Source organism: Glycine soja, chromosome 11 (genome assembly GCF_004193775.1).
Source record: "Glycine soja cultivar W05 chromosome 11, ASM419377v2, whole genome shotgun sequence".
In the NCBI taxonomy this organism is placed as follows: domain Eukaryota; kingdom Viridiplantae; phylum Streptophyta; class Magnoliopsida; order Fabales; family Fabaceae; genus Glycine; species Glycine soja.
In genome coordinates, this window is record NC_041012.1 from 13482215 (window position 1) to 13492908 (window position 10694).

Below are 10694 nucleotides of genomic sequence, written 5' to 3' on the forward strand. Positions count from 1 at the left end.
CATGTTAAAATCAACAAGTAACTGAGCTTTTTATCCACGAAGGTCACTTGAGTCCATTCAAGGTCCAATGCCTTTTTGGTTAAAATGACCCTTTCAAAAGTTTAAAATCAACTCAACGCATAACTTTCCTGCTTTTACAGAACTACGTAGGTCTGAGTTCCTCATCGCACTTGAGGATACGTAGGAGCAAGGGCAACACTCTTGCCGACCCCAAAAAGTAAAAAAAAAAACATAAAAAAGGGAAAAATAAATAAGTATTGAAGTCATGATTTTGCATACTCGATTAAGGGCTGCCATCCCTTGTGACGGACGCATGGGGTGCTAATATCTTCCCCGCGCGTAAACAACTCCTGAACTTTTTTCTTTGAAATCCGTAGACTCCTTTTTGGTTTTTTCTAACGTTTTCCTCAAATAAACGTTGGTGGCGACTCCCACGTGTTTTTTTTTTGGAAGACACACCCTTGAGTCTCGCCTCGCCCTCTCGCTGAAGGGCAGGTTACGATAGTTGGCGACTCCACTGGGGACTTTTTTTAGAGAGTTAAGCCATTTAATCGGTGTGCAATATTTATCATGACTTTCTCTTTGTTTTGTCTCCCTCCCTTTCTTTTATGTTCTTGTGTTCATATAACTCTTTTGGTACTTTTGTATTTGGTGTGGCTGTTTACTTATTACATGCATGTTTAGAAATATTTGTTTGTTCTATGCACACATGGCACTTCCACCTTTACACACACGGTGAGTTATTAGGGCCCTATACCCAGGTCCATGGAAACATAAGAAGTGGAGGTTGATCTGTGGTCATGTTGAGTGTTCGACTCGCTTGATGATAGTGAAGCCTCATCTAGAGTTCTTCTCTTTGATGATACGTTGTCGCTGGTAGTTCCTACCGCCACAATATTTGATATCAAAGAGGATGATATCTCTAGAAACCTTTGAAAGATATGTGCGGCCACCTTTGGGAGTTATCATTAAATAGAAAACCTTTAGTCCATCCCATTAGGTTCCTAAAATAGGGGCACAAAACAAACACACTATGTTTTGTTTCCTTGATATAGCTATGCATATCTTTATGATGTCATGATTGTGTGCGTCATCCCTGTGTATGCCGTGTTGTTATGTCAGTTTGGTATTAATTTATCGCGTTGTCATGTTTCTCTTTGTGTTTCCAACCACATGCTCTCACGTATGCATACTCATGCCGTGTCATCACTCATGCATTACATTTGTCTCGTCATCTTTGTCGCGGGAAGCCGGAAGGTCCGCGTCACCTTCTTAGCTATCATGCATTGGGCACCATGGTGATGTTTGCAATCAAACCATGATACCCGATGCATTGCGGGTGAGAAGGGACACTCTTTCAAAATCTTGTGTCCATAGATAAACACATTTTGTCATGCATAGCATAAACATTCCCTCATGCATTCATCAAGTCTCTTCTATGATAGGGTGTTGAAGTATTGATCAGTAGAGTTTTCATTCTAGCAAACATGGGGTTGAACCAAGCGCCCTCTTTTAAAAATTGGTTCTATCATGTCAAAGTCAAGAGCCTAAAGGTAGCCAGCTTGTGAGAGCTAGGGCAGCGGATGGATCAAGTCCGACGTCAAGCCTTCCGTAAGGCATATGGGAAAATTTTGGATTTGGCCATGATAGAAGTGTTTGTTGAAGCCATCACATCCCTCGCACAATATTATGACCGGTCACTAAGATGCTTCATGTTTGGGGACTTTTAGTTGGTACCAACCATAGAAGAGTTTGAAGCAATCTTGGGATGCCTGCTAGGAGGGAGGAAGCCGTATCTGTTTTCCAGATTATACCCCTCCATGGCAATAGTGGCAAAAGTGGTCAAGATCTTGGCACAAGAGTTAGACCGGGTGAAACAAAATAGAAATGGGGTGGTTGGGATACCAAGGAAGAACTTGGAGGAAAAGGCAAAAGATTTGGCAGATCAAAGAGAATGGACTTCATTCGTTGATGTTTTAGCACTGTTGGTATTTAGGATCGTGATCTTTCCGAATATAGACGGGCTAGTGGATTTAGTGATGGTCGATGCTTTTCTTGCTTATCACTACAACAAGGAAAGCCTAGTCATTGTTGTTTTGGCTTATGCCTATGACACTTTCGACCTAAGATGCGAAAAGAGCAGTGCTAGAATTGTCTGTTGTACACCCGCTCTTTATGTATGGTTGGTCTCCCATGTTTTTTGTCATGAAAGTAGACTCGTCTGTCCCCTACAAGGTCATTGCATGTGTGCCGAGAAAGGGAAAACAAATTTGGAGGAACTCTTGGCAGGTATGGTTTCCCCGATGGAAGGAAGGAGGCGTCGGAGTTTTGTGCTCATGTGAAGGCTTCCCAAACGTCCCCTTGATGGGATCAAGGGGTTTATAATCCCATGCTGGCCATAAGACAACTAGGCTACCCTGTGAGAGGGGTGCCATCGGAAGAGATTATTGTGCCTTTCATCACACGGGGTTTCAGTGAAGGCAATGTAAAAGTGCTTCAGAGATTCCGAAAAGCGTGGAATACGGTGGAAAGAAGAGATGGGGAGCTTAAGGGAAGCAACAACGATGTCATCGGCGGCTATCATAAGTGGTTAAAGGTTAGGACGCAAGAGATTACTTGGCTCCCAAAGCTAAAAAGTCCAAGTGGGGAAGAAACTGAAGTCCTTGAGGAAAGTGAAGAAGTACAAGCCTTGAAAGCAAAACTTGAAAGAACGCGAGTGGTCAAAGAAAAGCTAAAGACGATAGTCACTAGGGCCAGGAAGGAGTGTGATGAGTTAAGGGATGTCAACATGAGCACAACCCAAGAGTTAGAGCGGGAAACAAAGAGGGCCCAAAAAGAAGAATGGGGCAGAAACAAGTTCCGAGGGGCTCTATGGGGCAGCAACAACGAGCTCAAGCTTTGATGGGCCGAAAGGGATGAGTCAAGGGTGGAAGGTGTGATATTAGAAGACAAGTTGAAGGCTTGTCAAAGGTCAAAGAGGAGTTTGACTGAACAGCTAAGTAGGACGGAAGAGAATATGTTGATAATCATTGACCAATATAAAGAAAAGCTAAACCTAGCTACTAGCCATGAGCAAAGGCTAGAGGACGAGCATGCGAAGGTATCGACTCTGCACGTGGAAAGAGAAGCAAGAGAGAGAGAGTGATAGAATCATTGCACGGAAAAGCTATGAAATGGATGGATAGGTTCGCTCTAACTCTGAATGGGAGTCAAGAGCTTCCAAGGCTATTAGCCGGAGCCAAGGCAATGGCGGACGTATACTCAGCTCCCGAGGAAGTTCATGGGCTTTTTGATTATTGTCAACATATGATCGAGTTGATGTCCCACATAATTAGGAACCGCTGAGGCGTTTTTATTTATGCTTTGACTTTGACAAGATAAACATTATTGTCTCTTAATGAAAATGAGATTCGATTCAACCCTATGTCTTTGCTGAAATTTCTGCGTGGGTTCAGTACTTCGACAACTTATCATTGTCATGCATTCATGTTTAGTTTGTTGTCGCATTACTCATTGCATTTTGTTCTTTTAGCAATCATAGTCAAAGTAAACACAATAACCAAAAAGAATGAACACACTTTACAACACCCCTATCAAACACGTGCCAAAACCAAAATCATGAGTGAGATAGAGGAAGTGCAAGAGCAGATGAAAGCCGACATGAAGGCCATGCAGGACCAAATGATCTCCATGATGGAGGCCATGTTAAGTATGAGATGGATGATGGAGGACAATGCGGCCGCAGTTGCCGCCACCAGCGTTGCCGCCGAGGCAGATTCGACTCTCCCATCCGACATATTCTTTCCCATCGAAAGAAAGCCTTGGCCAAACACTTGCAAAATTTATAAGGATTCTTGTGTGTTCTTCATCTTGTAATATTCTTATCTTCAAGAGAGAAAATATCTTCTTACTCAAAGCAAACATTTGTTGTTCAAGAGACTGTGAGTCTCTTAAGTTGTAAGGAATTTTGAACACAAGGGAAGGGTGTCCCTGTGTGGTTCAGACTTTGTAAAAGGATTTTTACAAGATAGTGGAAATCTCAAGCGGGTTGCTTGGGGACTGGACGTAGGCACAGGGCATGGCCGAACCAGTATAAAAATTGAGTTGACATTCTTTCTTCCCTTAAACTTCTTTTATTTATTGCAGTTTATCTTTTGCTTTAAAGAAGTTTATTTTGAATTGTTCTTTGAGTAATTCATATTAAGGGTGCATTGTTAAACCAAAAGAGAGTTAAAATTTTAATTGGGGAAAGTTTTGTATCTTAATTGAACCCCCCTTCTTAAGATACTGAGGCCACTTATTTAACAAGTGGTATCAGAGCTTCATTCTTGTATAAAGTTTAGAAACTTCAAGAATATGGTCTCATCAAACTATTTATTTCCTGAAGGGAATTCTATAAATAGGCCTCCTATTTTTAATGGCATGGGTTACCATTATTGGAAAATCTGCATGCAAATTTTTACAGAGGCTATAGATCTAAATATGTAGGAAGCCATAGAAATTGAACCTTAAATCCCCACTATGGTGGCAGGAAATACAACCATAGAAAAGCCTTGGGAACAATGGAGTGAGGAGGAAAAGAAGTTAGTTCAATACAATTTAAAAGCCAAAAATATAATTATATCTGCATCAGGAATGGATGAATACTTTGGGGTGTCAAATTGCAAAAATGCAAAAGATATGTGGGATACCTTATAGGTAACCCATGAAGGAACAACAGATGTGAAAAGGTCTAGGACAAATACTTTAACTCATGAATATGAATTATTTAGAATGAATCCTAATGAAACCATACAGGACATGCAAAAGAGATTCACACACATAATTAATCATCTTGCATCCTTAGGAAAAATATTTCCAAATGAAGATCTTATCAATAAAGTTTTGAGATGCTTAAGCATGGAATGGCAACCTAAGGTAACAACCATTACTGAATCAAGAGATCTTTCTAACATGTCTCTTGCTACTTTGTTTGGAAAGTTATAGGAACATGAAATGGAATTGATGAGATTGAATCAACATGAGGAGAATGATAAGAAAAAGAAAGGAATTTCTCTTAAAGCTTCATCTTCAACCCAAGAAGGAAGTGATAAGGAGGATTCAAATGAAATAGACGAAGATGATGATCTCAGTCTTTTTGTAAAAGGATTCAAAAAATTTCTAAAAGTCAGAGAAAATCAAAGAAGATCAAATTTCAAATCAAAGAAAAGGATAGAAGATTCATCCTCTACTCCAAAATGTTATGAATGCAATCAACCTGGACATTTGAGGGTTGATTGCCCAATTTTCAAGAAAAGAATAGAGAAATCTGAAAGGAAAGCTTTTAATGAAAAGAAAGCTAAGAAGGCCTACATTACATGGGATGACAATGATATGGAATCATCTGAAGATTTAGAAAATGAAGTTATAAACCTAAGTATGATGGCCAAGAATTATGAAAGCGATGAAGAGGTAACATCTTCTGATAACAACTTATCCATTTCATTTGATGAATTACAAGATGCATTTGCTGATTTACATAAAGAATCAGTTAAACTTGCAAAACTGGTTTCATCTTCTAAGAAAACTATTTCAAATTTAGAAAAAGAAGTTTTTAAATTAAATGAAGAATTAGAAAATCTGAAGACTGAAGTTATAACTTTAAGATCAAATGATACAAATCATTCTTCTACCATGCATGATAATATAGAAGTATCTAATTCATGTAATTGTTGTAAGAAGTCATAGAAGAAATTAAGGATTTAAAAAATTCTATTGCCATATTTTCTATTGGCAAAGATAATCTAGATATTATATTAGGAAAGCAAAGATGTGTTTTTGATAAAGCAGGGTTAGGATATAAACCTGATAAACAACAAAAATTTTATAAAAATTTCTTTGCATCCACACAAAAATATAGTTCTCCTTTCTTAACCTGTTTTTATTATGGAAAGAAAGGACATGGTACATCTACATGTTATTTTCAGAAAAATAGCAATAATATTAAAATGATATGGGCCCCAAAAGGATCTTTTATTAAAATTAACACACAAGGACCCAAGAAAGTTTGGGTACCTAAGTCATCAACATGTTCATATAGGTTTCCTTGAAGAAGAGTTGGTACATAGATAGCGGATGCTCTAAACACATGACGGGAGATGCATCAAAATTCACTCAGATTTCTCCCAAGAAAAGTAGACATGTGACTTATGGCGACAACAATAAAGGTAGAATTCTTGGAGTCAGAAAAATAGAATCTTTAGAGGAAATGCATATTCATGGAGAAGATCACAAAGACAAAGGAGATGGAAATAATGAAGATTTTGACATTGATGAAATAAAAATAGATGTTGAAATTCCAAGAGAGTGGAGAACTTCTAGATATCATCCTCTTGACAACATTATTGGTGATATATAAAAAGGGGTAACCACTAGACACTTTCTCAAAGATATTTGCAATAATATGGCTTTTGTTTCTGATTGAACCTAAAAATTTGAAAGAAGCCATAATTGATGAACATTGGATAATAGCTATGCAGGAAGAGTTGAACCAATTTGAAAGAAATAATGTTTGGGAATTAGTTGAGAAGCTTGATAATTACCCAGTTATAGAAACAAAATGGGTATTTAGAAACAAGTTAGATGAAAATGGCATAGTCATTAGAAATAAGGCTAGGTTAGTAGCCAAAGGATACAATCAAGAAGAGGGGATAGATTATGAGGAAACATATGCTCCAGTTGGTAGATTAGAAGCCATAAGATTGTTATTAGCCTTTGCATCCATAATGGATTTTAAACTTTATCAAATGGATGTGAATAATGCCTTTTTGAATGGCTTTATCCAAGAGGAAGTATATGTAGATCAACCCCTGCTTTTGAAAACTCAGATAAGCCTAGTCAAGTTTTTAAATTGAAAAAGGCTTTATATGGCTTAAAACAAGCCCCCAGTGTTGGATCGAGTGGCCTCAGAATAATTAAGAAGGGGGGTTGAATTAATTATTCCTAAACCTTTACTAATTAAAAATTTACTCTTCTAAGGCTTTTACTTTGTTGTTAAGTAAATGAAGAACAAAAAAGAAACTTAACCAAAAGTAAAAGTGGGAATTAAAATGCACAACAAAAATTAAAAGAGTAGGGAAGAAGGACATAAACACACAAGAGTTTTTATACTAGTTCGGCAACAACCCGTGCCTACATCTAGTCCCCAAGCGACCTGCGGTCCTTGAGATTTCTTTCAACCTTGTAAAAATCCTTTTACAAGAAGAGATCCACAAGGGATGTACCCTCCCTTGTTCTCTTTGAAACCCTAGTGGATGTACCCTCCACTAGAACTGATTCACAAGAGATGTACCCTCTCTTGTTCTCAGTCAAACCCAAGTAGATGTACCCTCTACTTGTACCACAAAGGATGTACCCTCCAATGTGTTAAGACAAAGATCTCAGGTGGTTAAACCTTTGATACTTTGTGAATGGGGATACAAAAGAATTCTCAGGCGGTTAGTCCTTTGAACACTTTTGTTTAATGGAATGGGAAGAATCAAAAGAATTCTCAGACTGTGTCGTTTTGAATTCTTTTGCAAGGGAGAAGGGAGACACTAAAGAATTCAGGCGGTTAGTCCTTCGTTCTTTTGGAAAAGGGAGAAGAGAGACACAAAAAGAATTCAGGCGGTTAGTCCTTGGCGAATTCTTTTTGGCAAAAGGAGAAGAGAATGAAAAGAACGAATAGCACGAGTTTTCAAGGTTTAGAAAACCAGAAAACTTTGAAAAGCTTTTGGCACAAAGAAGAAGAAGAAGTTCAAAGAGATTCAAGGCTTGTAAATGATTGTATAAGATTTATTGGAAAAGTATATTGAAAAGCAAATCAAAGCCTTGCTTTTATAGACTCTTCATGTCTGGCCAAGAGGACCATTTAGAAGAGTTATAACTTTTAGAAAAACTTAAAACCAATTTGAAAAAGTCAAAAACCATTTGAAGAGTTACATCTTTTGATTTATTTAGAAACAATCACTGGTAATCGATTACCAAATCAGTGTAATCGATTACACAAAGCTTTTATGTGAAAGGATGAGACTCTTCACATTTGAATTTGAATTTCAACGTTCAAAGACACTGGTAATCGATTACCAAAACATTGTAATCAATTACAGCTTTTTTGAAATCAATTGGAACGTTGTAAATTCATTTGAAAAAAATAGTGTGTGCATGCTATTTCATTATTTTGCAGCATACACACTTATTAATTTCATTTGTATTTATAGTTTTTTTTACACTATATACAGAGACATTATGTGTATATAAAAAATAGTGTGTGTATGCTATTTACTTTGACCATTTCAATTCTTATCCAGTGCTGAAGCTGCTGATGAATCCTGGATAAGCTGCTCTGCCTCCGTGACTGGTGTAGATGGCTGGGTCTCCTCAGGAACAGGTGCAGGAGATGGCTCAGGTATCTGATCTATGGAAGTCCCCTCCTCCTGAGCCATGTGTGCATCTGCATCAAAATAAAAGGGCTCAGGAGGGGTGAGCTCATCCTCCCCTTCTATTGTTGTTGCTGCTGGCTCCTCAGGAGCAGGCTCCTAGGCTGTGGAGGGCCCACCCCCTCTAGAAGGAGAAGGATGGGCTCCTAGCCAGGCCACCTGCGCATCAAACTCATCCATGCTCATAATGGATGGCAAGCCCAAGCCCTGAAGGCTCTACATGATAATGGACTGCCCCTTGTGGATGCTCTAAAGCATGGAATGAAGCATCTGAGGTGTAAATATAAAGTCTGATAGTCCTGTAGATATAGGAGCTGGAAGTGGTATCTATGTAGATGTAAGAGGAATAACTGGAGTCTGAATGGGAGGTACTGGAGCTGTGGAAGAAGAAGGAGCTGGTGTCTCAAGTGTTGCAGAAGTAGTGGGGACCTCTGATCTCTTACCCCTGGCCTTCCTGGGCCCTCTAAATTCACTGTTCGATCATCAAGATTCCAACAATTCTTCTTAATATATGCCAAGTTAATGGCAGGGCTAAAGTTCTCCAGGGATCTAGAATCTGACTGGACTCCTCTGGCCTTGCATAGAGCTGTGATCAAGGCAGGGAATCCAAGTCTGGATGTATCATGTTGTGCAATCAAAGAGATCTGGTGGGAGATGAGGTACCCCAAGTTCATATCCATCTTCATAATGATGCCATAAATCAATTTGGCTCTGTCCAAGGTGACATCAGATGTGTGGGAGGTAGGAATGAGGTTAGAAAAGGAAAGAACGCTCTATGTCTGAGCTAAGGTGGTCATGTTCTTCCTCAGTATCTTCAATGACTGCCTATCAGCATTAAGCTCGAATCCCCTCCCTGGGATACAGAGCTTAGCAGCCTACTCCTGAGGATCAAGCCTCAGGAGTGAAAATCTGGAATAAGTACACAAATTCTCCCCCTCCTCCCGCACTACAGGGGTCTTCAGAAATGTATTAAGAGTATCTTCATCAAGTTTCACTAAGTGACCTCTCACCCTCACCTGTTTAGGTGATTTATCCTCAGGGTCATAGAGGTTGGCATAAAACTCCTTCACAATAGCGATGTCTATGCTATTATCAGAAAAATCAGTCAGCTTCTTATCCCAATGTCTTCTCTTGAGTTCCTCCTTGAACTCGTCAAACTTTGTGTAATAAATTACAACATTCCTCTCTGGTAGTAGCTTTCGAGGCACCACAATGTCAGCATATCTCTCCCAAGCCTCTAGGGATGTGAACCTGGATCTATCAAATCTGGCCTGGGTAGTTGTAGAAGGAGCTTTCCTATTCTTAGATGTCATCTGCAAAATATAAGACAAACACAAGAGATTAGCACAAGTTATTTTCACAAAAACATAAAAATAAAACTGAAATTTTGACTGGGCGCTTAGTGCAGCAGGCTGAGCTTAGCACACCTTATGCAATTTTACTCAGGCGCTAAGCGCAACAAGCTGGCGCTTAGCTCGAAGACACAAATTTTTTTTTTTCTGCAGAATAGGCTTAGCGCACAGCTAAGCTTAGCCTAAGTCTACAATTTTCAGAACCGAAAAGAGTTGGAGCTTAGCGCAGCATGGCGCGCTTAGCTCAGCCTCAACCGAATAACACTCAGGCTTAGCGCACAGGGCGCGCTTAACCTTACTACAAAAACTTAAAAGACAGTGAAAAAGTTGAGCTTAGCACAGTAGGGCGCTTAGCTCAACACACAACAAGGGCTTAGCGCACAGACGCACTTAGCCTTATTCAAAGGAAAACTTACAGAAGCAAAGTGGCACTTAGCCGTACAGGTCAGGCTTAGCGCTAAACAAAAATTCTCAAAACCTTAATGTCTGAACACTAGTCCCGCTTAGTGCACAGACACGCTTAGCAGGCTCATCACTTACGTTCATCAGCAGGGATGAACGCGCTTAGCGCGACATGGTCTGCTTAGCGCGTTCATCTGGAAATCCAAAATTTTAACAGTTGTGATGAACAGGCTAAGCACACAGGCGCGCTTAGCGCGTTCATCGCGATTTCCAGACAGAACCACAGGGGTCTTCACCCCTTTCAGCCACATTAAGTTACCTAAAATCCTACATTGACTAACCCTAAAACTAATAACCTTAACCTAACAGCATACAACTAAGAAAACAAAAAGTCATTTGTCCTAAGGTTTGAAGGATGAAAAATAAAAATGGAAATGGATTAACTTACTTGGATTGTTCTTGAAATGAAGCAATGAAGATGAAA